The 21630-nt window shown below is 34.6% G+C and overlaps 1 pseudogene; it reads left to right on the top strand.

Annotated features, from left to right (window-relative positions):
- The first annotated feature begins 573 nt into the window (after positions 1–573).
- LOC112815020 (large ribosomal subunit protein eL27-like) lies at positions 574–20708 on the top strand (annotated as a pseudogene).
- The last annotated feature ends 922 nt before the right edge of the window (positions 20709–21630 follow it).

Raw genomic sequence — 21630 nt, 5'->3', positions numbered from 1 at the left:
TCTTTAGAAATGTAAGTTTCTAAAGTGCTTCATTTAAAAAAATGTCTTGACAATTTCCACTACTAATCACTTTTCATCTTAAAGTATATCTGTTGAAATTATAAAAGAACAATAGAGATCATTAATCAGAAATGGGCAAGAAACTTTTGCCTTTTTTGTAGTTTAATAGGGAGCATATTTTAATCTCTCAACATAATTTTATTTATTGTGGAAACTAAAAGCAATTTTTTACCAAGGAACTTCTAAACCCAATTACTGATGCACACACGAAATACTGTCTATCTTCCCTTTGCCCCCACATACAAATGCCATGTCTCTTTCCTGGAAAATACAGCATAAAGAGGGAAAATAGAAATATGGAAAAAATGGAAATATTTCATGCACTTCCTAATTGCAGGGTTACATTAGTGTTACTAAGAAACTCTGTTTATCAATAATGACTCCAAAGAAAAGCAAACTCAGGAGCAGATGAGTACTAATTAAGGTCCAATTGGAAACTTTTGTGTATGTTACTTTTTAAGAAATTTTGAAAGACTTTTCTTTACTAATCTTTCTGGTAGAGGAGCCCTGAGAGAAGACGCGAACGCGATGTGCTGTTTCTCACACCATCTGTAGCTATACACATCCCTGACCCTTCGAGAATATAACTCTGGGAAGAAAAGTTTGAATCATACCACCTCCTTCCGTGTCTATAGTGCTTCAAGAAATTAAGGTAGTTTTTAAACAAATCTTGGGAGAATTAAGACCATCTAAACTTATTTTTCTAGACTTTTCTACACATTTACCAAAATGAACTCCCAGCAGACCAGTCTTTTCTGAAAAGAATAGAACTTGTCATCTGCTGACAGAAGCTGAAGGAATGGCTTTCACACCCTTTCTCTGAGTACATATAGAGAAATTGTAGTTGGGAATTAATAACACGTAATTCTGTTCAAGTTTCTTTGGAAACTGTAAATTGGATATTGGGCATTTCTGCATGAAAATCCCCTTTAACATGTCACTGATACAAAAAAGATAATTAGGAGAAAGCACCCTGGAGGTAGGGTGGAGGGTAGGGAGGAAGGAATTGCATGGCTGATGTACCATTTCAGAGAAACCAGTTTCCCCAGAGAGTATCTTAACTTTCTACTTTATTTTGCCTATGTAAATATAGCCTCAGCAAGCTTTTCTTTTTCTCCTTTCTACTCTTTCTCCCTTCTGGAATTAAGTTCTCATTTTTCTGTAGCTGCATTTCTGAATGTAACAATTTGAAAATTTATTTTATATTCAGTTTACTCAACTTATTACATAGGTCTTATTTTTTAAAAATATTTTACTTATTTGAGAGAGAGAATAGGAGGGAGGGACAGAGAGAGAGGGAGAAGCAGATCCCGGCTGAGCAGGGAGCCTGATGCAGGACTCAATCCCAGGACCCTGGGATCATGACCTGAGCCCAGGGCAGATGCTTAACCAACTGAGCCACCCAGGCATCCTACATAGGTCTTATTTATCTGTATTATCATTTTGGTAAGTGTGAAGTAAACCATATTAAGATTCAAGGACAGGTATAATGGAGGTGCAAGTTATCAACATTTAACCATCTTCAAAAAAGAGAACTTCCTAAAAACATTCCTTTCGTGGCCCTCATCTGGCATGTTTCTTTTTGTTAGGATCAAAGATTTGACAGAGATGAAAGACCCCCAACTTTACACAGAAATATATATCGACTAGGAAGAACTCTTTAAGGGGAAACATTCCTACAACAGCTTCCTTTATTTCCATCTTTTTATCTAATAAATTTTCTCAGACACCTTAAAAATGGAATGGAAGAAAGGAAATACTCTTTGTAGGCAATTTAGATTATGGCTGCATTCAACAAGCAGACTGAGAAAATATAGTCAACACAGCTACTTTTTAAAAATCTGCAAGTTTGTGTCATGTAGACCAAAGATGCAGATGACTAAGAAATACTCCATTGTTATTAAGATATTTGGCACCATATTGAAATAAAATTGGCACATAACTTATTGTTCAGACAATTGGGTAGAAAGGTAAAATTGAAGGGTGCTTTAGGTTTCTTTAAGATTCCCAATGAACTTTCTTTTTTTTTTCTAAAGATTTTATTTACTTATTCATGAGAGACAGAGAGAGAGAGAGAGAGAGAGGCAGAGGGAGAAGCAGGCTCCCAAGGAGCAGGGAGCCCGATGCGGGACTCGATCCCAGGACCCTGGGATCATGACCTGAGCCGAAGGCAGACGCTTAACCATCTGAGCCACCCAGGCGCCCCCCAATGAACTTTCTATACCATGAAGGACAAGCCATGTCCATATTTCCAACTCTTATCTAAACAGAAAATACATCTTTTATTTTGTTCAGACATATGGGTGGTTCTGTGTCATGTAGAGTAAAACATGCATATTGTTGGCATCTTATTTGCAGGGAATACTTACAAATTCATATTTACTTTGTCTTATAATTATAAAAATTTATTTTTATCATAAAAAACAGTACACAAAGATACAGAAAAGAAGAAATTAAAAATCACTTAGAAGCCCCTTTTCTCCACCATTCAGAGATAGTCATCTGCTGTTGCCCTGGAGTGGTGGGAGATTCCACTGATGTGGGGACTGTATTAAATGTCCATGGGAGTATAGGAGAGCAGGCCTTGAATTTTCCTAGGAGACAGGATATTTGAATAAAAATCTACTGAGGTGTAGATTATATACATGAAACTAAAAAAAATTCTGCACAGCAAAGGAAACAATGAACAAAATGAAAAGGCAAACCATAGAATGGGAGAAAATATTTGCAAATTACAATCCAATAAGGGATTAATATCCAAATATAAAAGGGACTCATTCAACTCAATAGTAAAAAACCAAATAACCCGATTAAAAAATGGGCAAAAGACTTGAATAGATATTTTTCCAAAGAAGACACTGAAAAGGTGCTCAACATCACGAATCATGAGGGAACTTCAAATCAAAGCCACAATGAAATATCACCTCAAGTGTGTTAGGATGGCTGTTATCAAAAAGTCAAAAAACAGCAGGTGTTGGCAAAGATGTGAAGAAATGGGAATTTTTATATACTGTTGGTGGAAATGTAAATTAGTACAGGCATTATGGAAAACAGCATGGAGCTTCCTCAAGAAAGTAAAACTACCATATGATCCAGTAAGCCCACCTCTGGGTATATATCCAAAGGAAATAAAATCACTATCTCAGAGTTCATTGCAGCATTATCCATATCAGCCAAGATTCAGAAACAACCCAAGTGACAATGGGTGAGTGGTTAAAGAATATGGGGTGTATGTGTGTGTATATAATGTATATATTGTATACATATATATATGTAATGAAATATCATTCAGCCTTTAAAAAGAAGGATATTATGCCATTTGCAAGAACATGGATGAACTTGGAGGAAATACATCAAGTGAAATAAGCTAGATAAGAGAGACATATACCATATAATCTCACTTACATGTAGAATCTATAAAAAGCCAAATTCATAGAACCAGAGTAGAATTCTGGTTACATGGCTGGGGGTAGGGGATTTGGAGAGATATTGGTCAAAGACTACAAACTTTTAGTATAAGATGAGTAAGTTCTGGAGACCTAATATACAGCATAGTAGCTACAGTTAATAGTAATGTGTTGTACAATAGCCAAACTGTGGAAAGAGCCAAGATGTCCATCAACAGATGAATGGATAAAGAAGATGTGTACACACACACACACACACACACACACACACACACACACACACACACAATGGAATATTATGCAGCCATCAAAAGGAATGAGATCTTGCCATTTGCAACGACATGGATGGAACTGGAGGGTGTTATGCTGAGTGAAATAAGTCGATCAGAGAAAGACATGTATCATATGACCTCACTGATATGAGGAATTCTTAATCTCAGGAAACAAACTGAGGGTTGCTGGAGTGGTTGGGGGTGGGAGGAATGGGGTGGCTGGGTGATAGACATTGGGGAGGATATGTGCTATGGTGAGTGCTGTGAATTGTGCAAGACTGTTGAATCACAGATCTGTACCTCTGAAACAAATAATGCAATATATGTTAAGAAAAAAAAAAAAGAAGATAGCAGGAGGGGAAGAATGAAGGGGAGGAAATCAGAGGGGGAGACGAACCATGAGAGACGATGGACTCTGAAAAACAAACTGAGGGTTCTAGAGGGGAGGGGGATGGGGGGATGGGTTAGCCTGGTGATGGGTATTAAAGAGGGCACGTTCTGCATGGAGCACTGGGTGTTATGCACAATGAATCATGGAACACTACATCAAAAACTAATGATGTAATGTATGGTGATTAACATAACAATAAATAATTTAAAGAAAAAAAATTAAAAAAATAAAATCTTGGAAAAAAGAAAAAAATAGTAATGTGTTGTATACTTGAAATTTGCCAAGAGAGTTCTCATTGTGGGGGTGGGGGTGGGGGGAAGCATAACTATGTGAGGAGATGGGTATATGAGTATGTTAATTACATTGATTGTGGTAATCATTTCACAACGTGTACACATAAGAACCTTATGTTGTTCACCTTGAATGTATACAATTTATGTCAATCATGCCTCAATAAAACTGGGGAGAAAAGCCTAGTTTCTCCAAAGGTTTTATGTTGACAGACCAAATTTAAAAATAGAACAATTTCATAGGAAACTGGTATGTTTCTGTCTGGGCTCAGGAGCCTCCCCTGAGGAAAATAAAAATCCTGGGCTATTTTACCCATGAATTTGAGGTTTGAGATCCCCCAAAAGATAAATCCACTAAAAAAAATAATATTTGTTTGGGTCATTTGGCAGAAACAAATATCCTACCCATTTTGGAAGGACTCTGCCATTGTAGAGCTGTTATCAAGAACTTTTGATATTAGGAAGATGAGGAGCAAGATAATACAAAAATGTATGTTTAGAGTGACTAAATATCAGAATAAAGTATCAAAACATAAAGAGTGAACAATAGCTAACTATGAAAAAGAATAGACTCATTTGACAAAGAACAAAATGGAAATTCTAGAAATGTTTCTTTTGTTTCCCAGAGACCTCTTAATATTAGAGACCATCAAGGCTTAGCCCTCAGTTCTCTTCTGTAATCCCTATGCTCTTTTTTTTTAAATATTACTGTAGTTGACATGCAATGTTATATTAGTTTCAGGTGTACAACAAAGTGATTCAACAATTCTATACATTAAAAAATACCACAATAAGTGTCTGTCACCATACAATGTTATTAAAGTATTATTGACTATATTCCCTATGCTGTACTTTTTATCTCCATGACTTATTTATTTAACTGGAATTTTGTATCTTTTTATCCCCTTTACCAATTTTGCTCATCCACCAGTTTGTCCTCTGTATTTATGAATCTTTCTGGTTTTGTTGTTTGCTCATTTGAATTTTTTTTATTCCACATATGAGTGAAATCATATGGTAATTGTCTTTCTCTGACTTATTTCATTTAGTATATAACCCTTTACGTACATCCATGTTGTCATAAATGACAAGACTTCATTCTTTTTTTATGGCTGAGTAATATCCTGCGTACATATATACCACATCTTTATTCATTCATATATTGATGGACACTTAGGTTGCTTCTATATCTTGACTACTGTAAATAATGTAATAAACATAGGGGTGCATATATCTTTTCAAATTAGTCTTTTCATTTTCTTTGGGTAAATACCTAGTAGTGGAATTACTGGATCGTATGGTATTTCTATTTTTTATTTTTTGAGGAAACTCCATACAGTTTTCCACAGTGGCTGTGCCAATTTACATTCCCACCAACAGTGCACAAGGGTTCCCTTTTCTCTGCATCCTCTCCAACATTTGTTATTTCTTGTCTTTTTGATACTTGCCATTCTGACAGGTGTGAGGTGATATCTCATTGTAGTTTTGATTTGCATTTCCCTGATGATGAGTGATGTTGAGCACCTTTCCATATGTCTGTTTTTCATCTGTATGTCTTTGGAAAAGTGTCTGTTCAGGTCCTCTGCCCATCTTTAATCAGATTATTTAGGGGTTTTTTGGTGTTGAGCTGTGTAAGTTCTTTATATATTTTGGGTATTGACTCCATATTATATATGTAGCTTGCAAATATCTTTTCCCATTCAGTAGGTTGATTTTTGTTTTGTTGATGGTTTCCTTTGCTGTGAAAACCCTTTTTATTTTGGTGTATTTCCAATTTGTTTTTGTTTCTCTTGCCTGAGGACACATACGTAGGAAAATGTTAAGGTTGATGCCCGAGAGTTTACTGCCTGTGTTTTCTTTTAGGAGTTTTACGGTTTCAGATCTGACACCTCATGGTCTTAACAATCTCTCTAACCTAAACATCAGATTCCTTCAATGCCTGAATTTGAATATTTAATAGAAATCTCAAATTTAATATGTCCACAACTGAATCAGATCTTATTCCCGTTTGTTTCACACACAAACATCCCCATCTCAGTTAATGGTTCTACCCTTCCTCTTTTTGTCACATCCGTGTCATCTGTTATTGTTAAATCCAGTTGGCTCTACTCTCAGGAAGGATCTAAAATTGTACCACTTCTTACCACCTTTATTGCTCTCACTATATTCTGAGCCCTTATCATCATGCGTCTCCTAGATTACTGGTATCCTGGCTTCCACCCTTGAGCCATATAAACTGTATTCAACATAGTGGTCAGTAGCAAACCAGATCTTGTCATTCTTTGCTCAGAATCTTCCATGCCTGCGCATCTCACTCGGAGTAAAATCCAAAGTTCTTAAAAGTTGCCACAAGGTTTGGCTAGTTCTGCGCCCCTGCCCCTCCCTCCTGCCCCCTTACTTTCTCATCTCCTCCTTGTTCCCTTACTGCCTCTGCTATAGGCATTCTGGTCTCCTCTCTGTTCTTCAGAGCTCTGGGTCTTTAGATTAGCTATTTTTTTTTTACCTGGAATCTCCTCCCCAGGGTATCCTCACAGCTTCTCTCTCACCTTTTTCAGATCTTAGCTGACATATCAACCCCTTTGAGAGCCATCCTGTTTAATATTGCTCCCCCTCCCCAACACTCAGTAGCCCTTGCTCTTTATTTTTCTTTTCAGAAGTTAGTCATTCTAATCTACTATAATTTACTGATGTGTTTCTTGTTTCCCCAAACAGAATACAAGCTCCATGTAGGTGTGACTTTTGTATGTTTTGTTCACTGCTAATGGGATTAAAAAGAGAAAAAACTTGATGGGTTTGTCCCTATTGTTCTTAATGACATGGTTCTCTAGGATTCTTGAAAGCATAGTATTTTTTTTAAAGATTTTATTTATTTCTTTGAGAGAGAGAGAGCATACGAGGGGAGAGGGTCAGAGGGAGAGGCAGACTCCCTGCTGAGCTGGGAATCTGATGCAGGACTCGATTCTGGGACTCCAGGATCATGACCTGAGCCAAAGGCAGTCAGTCGCTTGACCAACTGAGCCACCCAGGTGCCTGAGAACACAGTATTTTAAATAGAGTTTCTTATGCAGAGTCGCACTGAAAAAGTATTTTCAAAAAATACTGTTTGGTTAGATAAAGGATGATGAAAAAAGGTTGAATATTTTAAACTGGAGTAACGGGGTTTACTGATAAAGCTGGAAATACTGGCAATAGTTGTCACTTTGAGTTAGAAGATGGCAAAGTATTTTGGAAAAATTGTCTTTTTAGGTATTTAAAACAAAATGTAAGCAATTTGATTTTAGAGATGCAGTTTGGTTTTAGATTGAAAAACTTTTCACTTTTGGTTATTCTCAGATTAGTTATAAAAAATTCTCAAGTTTAGTGGTAGCATTTAAAATTTTTTTTATTTTATGCACCTTATAAAAACATTTGGACACTAGTGACTTTAGGAAAAATGAATCTCTCCCAATTCCTTCAAAACTAAGTTTTAAACACTTTCAATTTAGCTTATTATCCCTTGTCTGTTGTGAAATGCTTTCTATCACAGGACAAAGTGATAAAAATCTGATGGATTTTTAGTGGGAGTAATACCTATTCTTAACTGTAAAAAAGGAAAAGTTAAAGAAACAAAGAAATTTCTTTTGAAGGAGATTTTAAGTTGGGAATTTAAAATGTAAAGGCTTTATTATTCTTCTGTTGATCTTTTTTATTTCAAAATATGGCCTTTGATTTTGTGCCAAAAGAATTCTATTTCTGCTTTACTAAGAAGCTGCCTGATGGATGATGATATTGTCCATACTTTGGTTAGTGATCTGTCTCAACATTGTCCTGGTGAATTTTATACAAATAATTTTGCAAAGGTTTATTTTGTTTCTTACCACCTCCCATGGGAACTTGGGTTTGGCAGTCCTCTATTAGTGATTATAATATTTAGCTTGAGTTGAATCAGCACACAGGCTGTGATGTATTCTATTTAAAAATCCATTTGTGAGGCATTAGTGGAAAGTTTATGAGAGTATTTTAATACTGTTTAATGGAAGGTAGGAGTTCCTTTAGCTGTGTGAATAAATGGAATTTGATTAGATTTCAAAAAGTGGTTTAAGATTCACCACCTTCTTATGTATTTGAGAAGGTAACCAATATTTTAGTATTAAAAAAAAAAACCTCAGGTGTTAACTTTTAAAAACAAGTTAGAGGTAAATTCTTATGGGTTATACCTACATGAACGCAGGAATTTATCCTGAAATGGGTCAAAGTTCTTCCTACATTTTTTTTTTCTTGGCTTGCCTCCATGCTTCTGTCTTCAAAATATCAGTGGCTCAAGACTCAGTCCAGTGGTCTCTTCTCTTATTTAGTTATACACGTTCCTTTTTTTTCTTATCCAGTCTCGACATTAAATAGTATCAATGTACTGATGACACCAACATTTTTATCTCCTACCCAGAACTCCCTTCTGAACCCAGAAACATATATCCAGTGACCTGTATGCAATTGCTCCTTAAGCTATCTCATAGGCCTATTAAACTTAATATATCCAGAACTTAGTTTCTAATATTCAACACTTCTCACCTCTAATTCAGCTCCTCCTACAGTCTTCCAACTCACTATATCCAGATACCCATTTTCACTCTCAGAATAATTATTAATAGCATCCTCTTTAACTTTCAAAATACCCTCTTTAAGTTTCAGAAGTCATGATATATTATATGCTCACATTAGTTGATGATAATGGTTTCCCATGTTGCTTAGACTCCCAAGGGATATATATATATATATATATATATATATATATATATTTCTTCCATATCTCACCTGTAGTTTATCAGCACATCGTGTGGGCCTCACTGTAAAAAATATACAGAACTAAACCCACTCCTCATGTGTCCATTGTTACCACACTGATTCAAGACAACATCATCTGTTATCTGGGGCCTTGCCAGTGTCTGGAGTTCCCTATTAAAATGTGTGTCAGATGATGTTACTACTCTGCTCTAGAACCTCAGCTCTAGAACCTCAGCTAAGTAATTAAGTTCTCGTTACCATTTGCCAGACTTCCTGACGTCAACATTTTACGTCCTGCTTGGACTTAGGTGATGTAATCCCCTGTCTCAATTAAATTCCGCATTGCTACTACCTCTTACCTGTTTAGAAAAACTACAACCTCTGTCTTGCCCACTTGCCAGAACCAAAACCTATTACTTGATTTCTGGTCACCAAGGCTATCACATTGGACTTTGGTTCCTTACGTTGCATCTGTAGTTGTGTCTACCCTCTTCCTTTGCTCTTGCTTGCCCCAGCCATGTGAAGTAGGCCTTGAACGGCCCTAATAGTCCCCAGTATGCTCCATCTTGCTTTAAGTAACTGGGCCAGATCCATTTGGTTGCTTAATTAAGAACATCAACACATTCAAGTAAAGGAAAAATTAGTTTGATTACCAATAGTAGGAATGTTCATGATATTTTGCTCAAATGTATTTATTGCCAAATTACTTGTCCTTTGAAGAACATGTTTAGATTTACATTTAGAATTCACACTAAAATTTTATTATTTTCAAACACCAAGGTTCCCTTTTAGGTAAATATTTCTTGAGATGGTTGAATTTCCACAAAGACTTGAAGGAAATTTAAAAAGTTAACTTGAGAAGAAATACACAAATATTTCATCAGAATAGTCCAAGAGAAATATAGTCCTTTAAAAATGATAATAGGTAGTTTATCAGCACCTGAAATTTTTATTCAAGCCCTTTACCCAGTAAAACTTTTATGATGGCTTTTGCAAGAATTGATGTCACTAAACTTAGATTTCTTCAAAATTACAGTGCCCAAACTCTTTTTACTCTCCTTTGGGAAGTACTGAAGTTCCTCTTTTGTACTATCCTATGAATTAACATGCATGGAAATACAAAATTACACTAACTGTCTTCAAATTTAACTGAAATAATCACTCTCTTAACCCTTTGTTAAAGTGAGCAATTTGTAAAGGTTTAAAAGCATACCTAGAAAATCTTATAACACAATGACAGGTCATAATCATCATTCTTGCATTATTTTATACTGAAATTTAAACTCCCTATGCTTCTGTTTAAGTATAAAATCTGCCCTTAGAAACTTACTGAGTCACTATTCAGGATCTTCTGTTTTCAACCCAAGTAGTTTAGTGCAGTTCAGCCTTTCTTTTTTGCATTTATTTTTCAGTTTTAAGTTCTATTTTTAGTTTACTTTTGGGTCAGATATTTCCCACATCATTTGCTGTCACAAACACTTCTTTGTGGACCAGATTAAAAAATATATATATAATATTATATATAATAAAAATAATATGTTATATATTTAATATAGTGAATATGTATGTGCATCATTGTGTGATCCCTTTTAAACTATGAAATCAACTCATTTTGGTTTTGGATATTACCCTATTAGATTTTAGTTTTTATTTATTTGTATATAAACTCCTAAAGTCTTTCCCACACAAGGTCTATGGACCCTGAAGAGTCTACATATTACTCCTAAAAATGTTATGTTTGTGTTTTAATATTTGAATATTTTGTATTTTCATATATATGTTAGGCACATTGTGGATCATTAGGATCATCTAGATCTGATTACAGCCAGGTACTGCTACAAATTTCAGCACTTATTTTTTTGCTAAATGAGAACTATAAGCATGAGAACCTAATCTGTAGTTACATGTTTGTATACAATAAACTAATGTTATAGAGATATTTTAAGTCAATGTTTAAGGTCCATGAAAAACCACATAATCAATGCAGTACACAATTTTAAGTGTTTTGAAAAGGACATTGTCTTCAAAGTTCTTAGTTAATATTTGAAAATATTCAGTTGAATAAATGAAGTATTGAACAAATACAGGAATGAATGATACTTCTTTAAATGCTTTTAATAAACTAATGCAAAAAACAGTTTTAAATTGTTTCTGGTCCAATTTCTTATTGTGATTTTCAAGGATTCATTTATACTTTATTTTATTTAATTGTTTCTCTCTGTAGTTTATTAAATTTACTTCAATCTTCAAATATTTTTAATTTAACTGTTTGTTTTGAGATAATTATAGATTCATATGCAGTCGCAAGAAGTTGTACAAAGAGATCCCGGGGAGGGGGGGGCGCCTCGGTGGCTCAGTCAGTTAAGCTTCCCACTCTTGATTTTGGCTCAGGTCATAATCTCAGGGTCCTGAGATGGAGCCGCGTGTCGGGCTCTCTGCTCAGTGGAGAGTCTGCTTCTCTCCCTTTCCCTCTGCCCTTCTCCTTGCTCTCTCTCCCTCTTAAATAAATCAATAAATCTTAAAAAAAGAGAGAGATCCCACGTACTCTTTACTATGTTTTCCAATGGTAACATACTACAAAACTATAGTACCATATCATAACCAAGATATTGACATTAATATAGTCCAGATACAAAACATGGCATCAAAAGGATTTCTTATGCTGCCCTTTTATAGCCACACTCACTTCTCTTTTTGTTCCTTAATCCCTGTACCCACTAATTCCTCTCCAAATCTACAATTTTGTTGTCTCATGAATGTTACTTTTTTGAAATTGGCTTTTCCCATTCATTAAATTCTCTGAGTATTCATCCAGGTTCTTGTATATAGCAGAAGTTCTTTTTCTGAAAATTAAAACTGCAGTGAGATATCACCTCACACCTGTTAGAATGGCTAAAATCCCAAACAAAAGAAACAGTAAGTGTTGGTGAGGATGTGGAGAAAAAAGAACCCTCATGCACTGTTGGTAGGAATGCAAACTGGTGTAGCCACTGTGGAAAAACTCCTGTGGTTATTGCAGCCTTATTTACAAGAGCCAAATTATGGGAGCAGCCCAAGTGTCCATCAATAGATGAATGGATAAAGAAGATGTGGTGTATATGTACAATGGAATGTTACTCAGCCATTAAAAAAGAATGAAATCTTGTCATTTGCAACAACATGGATGGATCTAGAGAGTATAATGCTATGTGAAATAAATCAGAGAAAGATAAATACCATATGATTTCACTCATACATGAAATTTAAGAAACAAAACAAACAGAATAAAATAGATAAAACAAAAAACAGCCTCTTAACTGTAGAGAACAAACTGATTGTTACCAGAGGGGGTGGGTGAAACAGGTGAAGGGGATTAAGAGTACACTTATCTTGGTGAGCACTGAGTAATGTATGGAATTGCTGAATCAGTATATGGTACACCTGAAACTAATATAACACCGTATGTTAGCTATTCTGGAATTTTTTAAAAAGTTCTTTTTATAGCTGAGTAGTAATCCATTTTTCATGTACGATAGCTTCTTTAACCATTAATCTATTGAAGGGTATTTGGACAGTTTCAAGTTGTTGGTTTTTACATATTAAGTTTCTAAGAACATGCATGTGCAGGTTTTTGTGTGACAGTGAGTTTTCATTTTTCTAAGATAAATAACCAGGAGTACAATTACTAGGTTGATTAGTAGTTGCATATTTAGTTCTTAAAAACTTTTTTTTAAAAAACCTGTCAAACTGCTTTTCAGAGTAGTCGCACTGTTTGACATTTCTAACAGGAATGTAGAGTAATTCAGTTTCTCCACATATTTGTCAGCATTTGGTGTTACCACTATTTTTAAATTTTAGCCATTTTGCTAAGTGTATAGTGATATCTTTTTGTAGTTTTAATTTGCATTTCCCTAATGGGTAATGATACTGAACATCTTTTAATGTATTTATTCACTAAATATCTTTTTTAGTGAAATGTCTGTTTAATTTTTTTTGTCCAATTTCTTTTTGGATTATCTATATTTTATCTGTTGGATTTTGAAGACTCGTTGTATATTACAGATATTAGTCCTGTTAGATATGTGATTTGCAAATATTTTGCCCCACTTGGTAGCTTAGCTTTTTATAATCTTAACAGGGTATTTCACAGATTAAATATCTTTGATTTGATGAAGACCAATTTATCACTTTTTGCTTTTTGGAATTGGTGTGACACATAGGTAGAGGTTTTGGTTTTGTTTCTGCTTGTCTGGCACCATTTATTGAAAAAGTTATCCTTTTATCAATGGATGAAATGGATGAAGATGATCAAAAGGTATAGACTTCTTTGATTTTATTTCATCTTTGGTTTTAGTTTTAAGCATATACATCCTATATTTTTTGTTAGATTTACACTTAAGCGTTTAAATTTTTAAATGATTATAAATGGTATGCATTTAAAATTTTAGCATCCACATGTTTATTACTACTATATAGAAATACAATTGATTTTTGTGTGCTTATCTTGTATCTCGAAATCTTGCACTAGAGGTTTTCTTCCGAAAACCTCTACCTAAGTGTCACACCAGTTCCTAAAAGCAAAAAGTGATAAATTGGGCTTCATCAAATTCAAGCACACAACTCATTTGTTAGTTCTAGAAGGTGTTTTGTGTGTTCTTGGAATTTTCTATGTAAATAATGATGTCATCAGCCTATACAGTCTGTTTTATTTCTTTCTTTCCAAGTTGTCTGATTTTTATTTCCTTTTCTTGCAATATTGAATGGCTAGAACTTCCAGCACTATGCAGAATAAAAGCCATGAGAGCAGATATCTTTTATTGAATTTAATTCTATTTCTCTTTTTAGTTTATTGAGTTCACTTCAAACTTCAAGTTGTTTTTAATCTATAAGAGTTCTGACCAGTGATCTCTATTACATTTGTGTGTTAACAAGCATTCAAGGCTGCCCACTTTTAAAATGAACAGACATGCCTTCTATTCATATCTTTGAGTTCCTAAAGACAATATTAAACATTATTAGAACAATATGACTTGAGAATCACCAATTGTAAATATCCTTGCCTTGGCATAGACAATGCTAAATCTTTTCTGTGGATACAGCTGTTAATAAAAGAGTCAAACAAGAAAATTCCAATGGAACCTACAAGCGATTGTTTCTACCTCAACTACTTTACAAGGTGAGGCAGGAGAAGAGAATGGGAAGAAATGTGATAGTACAAAGCAGAGAATAACCACAGAGCAGAGGTCTCACTGGTAATGACAGGAAATTTTTTTAGGTTCCATGGAGTCTAGAAACTATAATATAAAGCAGACTGAGGCCCAGAAATTATTCACATTTGGCTTTATCAGTAACTAGTATATGACCTGGGCATGTATCTTTGCCTCCTGAAGTCTTTCTTGATGTCTTTAATTTTAATTTAAGGATAAAAATATCTACCTTAAGGAGTTAAGAATTAGATCAGACAAAAGTATAATATTTATATGGTATAACAGTCTGGCACGTGGCAGGTATTCAGTAACAGTTTTATTTTCCTTCTTCTCCATTGTTCTGCTTACCCAAAGTGTTCCACAAAACCTATTGTGGTACTAAGGAACAGAGAAGGTAGCATTTTATAGAAGGTACATGGCATCATGTGAAATGAGGACAGAAATACTACGTGATGCTTCGATAATTACTACCATTTGTTCAGTAAAAAGTACAAACACAAACAGCTATTGATGTGGACATGTTTGTTTGAGACAGGGTACTGTATTTTAAAATATATATGCTGAACATCTGCAGAGGCAGGTATTTCTTACAGAGTGTGGAACAATCTAACATGGAGGGTGAGGAACCATGGGACAAGAAAAGGACCAACTGGTAACTAAATGAGCAAAAACAGGAGACAGTTGGAACAACAGGGCATATTTCCTAGTGACTTCTATCTAAGGTTTACTCTAATGAAGAAAAATTGGTACTTTATTCTAGAACTGCATAAGCTTACCTTAATTAAATCTATAGGTGACTATTCTTTGTGAGGATAACCTTATTGGGTAGCCTTATTGTTCCCAAATCTTGATAAATGGCAGTTCCCGATAAAGGAGAGATGTTGTGTTTATTTTATTTTTATTTTGAGAGCTTTATTCGTTGTTTTCTCTGTGAAGAGGACCTGTAGCCTGTTGGGTGTGCCACTGATTATACAATTGTTTAAGAGTTGGGTTTACTAAAAAACTATGCCATACAGGAAAAGACTCAGAATTATTGCAAATGTCAAAAAAGATGACAGCTGAAGTTTACCCTTGAGAAGTAACAGTCCGTCATAAAAAAGTGTTCATATTTGATGGCTGAAGTTACTGCTCCAAAAACAAGGCTGGAAGAGTACATTTTTCTGGGTGGTTTAATAACTGATCTTTGATGCTTACGTCTTTCAAATTTAATAAAATATCTTTGAACATTCCTGCTAAAGAACTACATGGCAAATCAAGATGCTCCACCTGGCTGTTGCCCTTTTAGTTGGCAGGAGCTGATGAACTGTGTAATTAGATAAGCATTCCCTCCAATACCAGTGGTGCAGTAGTGTTTTTCATCTTTTCCATTATCATACACTTAACTCTGAAGCATATACTCATTGGTATTCTAAACACTTTTGATTGATTTACAATGTCAGTAACATTTAAAGATTATGCATTCCAAAAAATAAGAGGGAATTAATGTCTTAGGAAAAGTTTTTAGCATAGCTCCTCTTGCCAACAATTTTTTTTAGTATTAGTGTGTCTAAGTGTACAGAGGCAAGTAAACATGGATAAATTGTAATCCAAATAAAATTGCTCAGAATATTATTTTCCATTTCATTTGCTCTGGGTTTATGAGTAATAGTTCTTGATGTATACTTTGAAGTATGTCCTGATTTTTATTAGAGATGTCAAAATAATGTTCAAAATGCTGCATCACATGTTGTTATATATTCCTTTGGACATACTGTTTTTTTCCCCCCAGAAACATATGTACATTTATTTTTTTAAATTTTTTTATTATGTTGTGTTAATCACCATACATCACTAGTTTTTGATGTAGTGTTCCATGATTCATTGTTTGCGTATAACACCCAGTGCTCCATGCAGAACATGCCCTCTTTAATACCCATCACCAGGCTAACCCATCCCCCCACCCCCCTCCCCTCTAGAACCCTCAGTTTGTTTCTCAGAGTCCATAGTCTCTCATGGTTCGTCTCCCCCTCCAATTTCCCCCCTTTCATTTCTCCCTTCCTACTATCTTCTTTTTTTTAAAACATATAATGTATTATTTGTTTCAGAGGTACAGGTCTGTGATTCAACATACGCACATTTAAACCAAATGTAAATACAAAAATAAAAGAAGCATAAAATTAATTTTGAAGATGGAATATCAAAGCACCTCTTGGTATTTCATAAGCTTTACGTTGGCTATTAAGAAATAATCTAAAATTTTTCACAATTTATTTTAGCTTTACTTACAAATTTTACATACCTTATTATAAAGGCTATTCAAACAACCAAGAAAGTATATCTCTAAAATCTAGTTTCAAATCTAGAAATTTGACAGCTATATAAAATTCTTCTTACTGTTACTTAAATCACAATGTGGATATACCAATAGAGAAAATAAGTATTATTTAGAATGGTTATATATTATTGAAAGTAAAAAATCAATATTTTAAAGTCTGGGTTTAAATAAGCTCCACAGCACTTTGTTTTATAAAATAATTACATTTAGGTTTTAGACCATTCTTTCATTTATGATTTATAAAAGGCAAATCTACTATTTTAGGGATTAGGTGACTTTTTAAACTAAGTATTTAGAATCTCCAAAAGGCATTTTAGCTGTTAGGAAAGGAATCAGATTTTTAACTAACAAAAGAATCTATTTATAATCAAGTCCTGAATACCTTTTTGTTCAGGTCACATTCTGAGTAAGTGCAGACAGAATTGCTTCATGGCAATTTAGTGTAAAGTGTGGGTGTGTGTCTGATTCAGAGATACATAACTTGGCTTCTGAAGAAAATGAATATCCGCATGGGATTAGGACACACACATTCCTAGTGATGGAGTCAGTGAGCAGAGATTATTAGGGGACATGTGATTATGCCAAACTGTAATCAAAGGTGATTTTTCTCTTTGGGTATATAGCTGGCTATTTACGTGACTCCTAAGAAGTCTGGATGAGAAGAGAACTTTCTTGGTTTTATTTGTTGTTTTGATTTTGATTCATTTCGATCATGATGAGTGCATTTTTCATCAGATATTGAGAAATCTTTTTGGGCTATCAGATGGCTTTTTTTTTAAGATTTTGTTTATTTATTTGACAGAGAGAGAGAGACACAGCAAGAGAGGGAACACAAGCAGGGGGAGTGGGAGAGGGAGAAGCAGGCTTCCCGCTGAGCAGGGAGCCCGATGTGGGGCTCCATCCCAGGACCCTGGGATCATGACCTGAGCTGCAGGCAGATGCTTAACGACTGAGCCACCCAGGTGCCCCTATCAGATGGCTTTTGATTTTAGAATCTAAAGATTGAATTATTCATATTTTTCCTTTATAAAAGTCCAAAGAGAAGAGCCGTTAAGAAGCCACAAAGACTTTCACTTACAAAAAATTATTCAGGTACATAATGAGACTAAGCTCATGTTTAAGTGTTCCAATAAACCTCAGGGGATTCATAGAACTTCTCCAATGATTCTTGTGGTGGAGGGGTATTTGGGTTAAGAGGTGGAGACACAGTGGGCATTCATGGTATGGATCCTCTGCTTCAATGAGAACAATTCCACCTTTATCTCTTACATATTTATTTTTAATGTAGGCTTTCATTTAAGAAAAAGTTCAAATGAAATTTAAATACTACTGGCTGAACTCAAATTTGCATGCTTTTTAAAGAGACATTATCTAGAATTTAATTCAGTGCAACACATTAACAAATCTATCAATTTAAGTGTCTACTATGTGTCTAGCATTTTTTCTGTGTATTTTAAATTATTCAAAGAAATAGAACCATACAGTATCTTCTATGGTTTAATTTTTTTTATTGAAATAGAATTAACATATAACATGAGGTTAATTTCAGGTGTACAACACAATTCAGTATTTGTATATATTTTAAAATGCTTATCACAGTAAGTCTAGTTAACATTGTTCACCATACTAGTTTTTTTCTTGTGATGAGAACATTTAAGATCTACTCTCTTAGCAACTCTCAAATGTATAATATAGTATTATTAACTACAGTCACCCATTTTATCCCCATGACATTTATTTTATACCTGGAAGTTTGTACCTTTTGACTACTTCATGCATCCGGCCCACCCCCTACCCCATGCTTCTGACAACCACCAGTCTATTCTCTGTATCTATGAGTTTGGTAGTTTGTTTTCAGATTTTATATGCACTCTACATATTTTTCATAATACCATATAAAATCATGTGGTATTTATCTTTCTCTGTCTGACTTACTTCATTTAGTATAATGCCTTCAGGGTCCATCCATGTTGTCACAAATGGTAAGATTTTCTTCTTTTGTGTGGCTGAATAATATTCCATTGTATTTACATACCACATTGTCTTTATCCATTCATGCATTATTAGACACTTGCTTCTATGTCTTGGCTATCATTAAAAATGCTGCATAGAAAATGAGAATGCATATATCTTTTTGAGTTAGTGTTTTTGTCTTCCTTTGGATATATATCTAGAAGTGAAATTGCTGAATCATATGACCGTTCTATTTTAATTTTTTAAGGAATCTCCATAACTGTTTTCCATACTGGCTGCACCAGTTTACAGCCCTTACCTCTCATGGCAGGTGAGCACAGAGTTTTCCTTGTCAATACTTCCTTGTTATTTCTTGTCTTCTTTTTTTCCCTTGTCTTTTGATAATAGTCATTCTGAAAGGTGTGAAGTGATATTTCTTTGTGGTTTTGATTTACATTAAGTGATGATTAGTGATGTCCAGCACCTTTTCATGTACCTGTTTGCCATTTGTATATCTTCTTTGGAAAAATACCTATTCAGATCCTCTCCCCATTGCTTAATGGAATTGTTTGTTTTTTTTTTTTTGTTAAAACTTAAAACTCATGAATTATATGAGTTCTTTGAATATTTTGGATACTAACCCCTTATTGTATATATGAGTTGCAAATATTTTCTCCTATTCACAATGTTGCGTTTTCATTTTGTTGATGTTTGCTGTGCAGAAGTCTTTTAGTTTGATGTAGTCTCACTTGTTTATTTTTGCTTTTATTGCCTTTGCTTTTGGAGTCAGATCCAAAAAATCATCACCAAGAATGATGTCAAGCAACTCACTGCCTGGTTTCTGCTAGGAGATTTATGGTTTCAAGACTGATGTTCAAGTCTTTAATCCATTCTGAGTTAGTTTTTGTGTATGGTGTAAGATCCACTTTCTTTCTTATTTCTTTTTTTTCTTATCATTTTTGTTTGTTTGTTTTGCATGTGGCTGTCCAATTTTTCCCAGCACCGTTTACTGAAGAGACTGCCCTTACCCCCATTGTATATTCTTGGCTGTTTTGTCATAAATTAATTGATCATATATACATGGCTTTATTTCTGGGTTCTATTCTGTTCCATTGATCTATATGTCTCTTTTTATGCCAATAACATAATGTTTTAATTACTATAGCTTTGTAATATAGTTTGAAATCAGGATGCATGATGCCTCCAACTTTGTTCTTTCTCAAGATTGTTTTGGCTATTTGATGTATTTAATAATTTTGCTTGAAAAGAAATGAAACAAGGAAAAAAGGTAACTGTAGTGTTGTCCACTGAATTTTTCTCAAGTAGAGAAAAGCCTTTGTTTAGAAATGAACTCAAATGGGCATGTATGTTAAATAATATAAGGCCCTTGTTGATTTGCTTGTCTTATTTGGTATGGGGCAAATAAGTAGCTAAACTACCCTAAGAAATAAACAGGGATTTAGAATTAGATGAGTAGTTAGATTGGAGGATAAGGGAAGTACTCAAGGTTATAATCCAGCAAAGGAAAATACAAATCTAAAAGAGAAAAAGATGAAAGAAATAAGAAACAGTGCAGAGCAAAGGTATCGGTGGAATGTGTCAAGTTAAAATGAGTAATGGTGGTTTCTTCCTTTCTGCTGTAGGCTCTAGTGGCTGATGTCAAGATGGGCAAGTTCATGAAACCCAGGAAGGTGGTGCTGGTCCTGGCTGGACACTGCTCCAGATGCAAAGTGGTATTGTGAAGAATATTGATGATAACCCTTCAGACCATCCCTACAGCCATGCTCTGGTGGCTGGAATTGACCACTGTCCCCACAAAGTGACAGTTGCCATGGGCAAGAAGAAAATCACCAAGAGGTCAAAGATCAAGTCTTTTGTGAAAATTTATAACTATAATCACCACATGCCCACAAGGTAGTCTGTGAATATCCCCTTGGACAAAACTGTCATCAACAAGGATGTCTTCAGAGACCTTGCTCTTAAATGCAAGGCCTGACGAGAGGCCAAAGTCAAGTTTGAGGAGAGGTACAAGACTGGCAAGAGCAAGTGGTTCTTCCAGAAGTTGCAGTTTTAGATATGTTTTGTTTCAGTCATTAAAAATTCCAAAAAAATAAAAATAAAAAAATAAAATGAATGATGGTACATAATAAAAAAAGTTACTATGTAAATTTAAAGAGAAAATTAATATATTTGATCACAGGGAGGGTGGTAGCAGACAAGTTTGAAGAAATAAGTTCTCCTTTTGGAAAAAACCAAAATCTTAGATTGGTTTTAAAAATAGTCAGTAAAGAGGCTCCTGGGTGCCTCAGTTGGTTAAGCGTCTGACTCCTGATTTCAGCTCTGGTCTTGATCTCAGGGTTGTGAGTTCAAGCCCCATGTTGGGGGAACTTAAAAAAAGAAAAATATCTAATAAAGACACACTAAATAGACTAAATAATAAATAAAAAACAAAACACAAGAGATTTTGCATAGTACACTTAAGAAGTTTGATGTAATATACTGTATGTATATAAATATATACAATAAATAGTAAATACACTTTCTTTTTTTTAGTTTGTAAGGGTTATCTTTTATTGAAAAAAAATTTTTTTCCATTTGGCAAACAAATTCCATGCTTCAACTCAAACTGAGATGCTTTTCCTAATTATGAGAGTCACTGCAGATGCATTTAGTACTACTCAAAACAATGTATTTTAACAATGTCGCACCTTCTAATGTCTTTTTTTCTTTAAATTTTTATTGTTATGTTAATCACCATACGTTACATCATTAGTTTTTGATGTAGTGTTCCATGATTCATTGTTTGTGCATAACACCCAGTGCTCCATGCAGAACGTGCCCTCTTTAATGCCCATCACCAGACTAACACATCCCCCGCCCCCCTCACCTCTAGAACCCTCTGTTTTTCAGAGTCCATTGTCTCTCATGGTTCGTCTCCCCCTCCGATTTATTCCCCATCATTCTTCCCCTCCTGCTATCTTTTTTTTTTCTTAACA

The sequence above is a fragment of the Callorhinus ursinus genome, unplaced genomic scaffold (genome assembly GCF_003265705.2).
Source record: "Callorhinus ursinus isolate GAN/ISIS: 27379988/994484 unplaced genomic scaffold, GSC_fseal_2.0 scaffold6, whole genome shotgun sequence".
Taxonomy (NCBI): domain Eukaryota; kingdom Metazoa; phylum Chordata; class Mammalia; order Carnivora; family Otariidae; genus Callorhinus; species Callorhinus ursinus.
The sequence above is the reverse complement of the archived record's forward strand: the minus strand, read 5'-3'. Positions and strand labels throughout refer to the sequence as shown.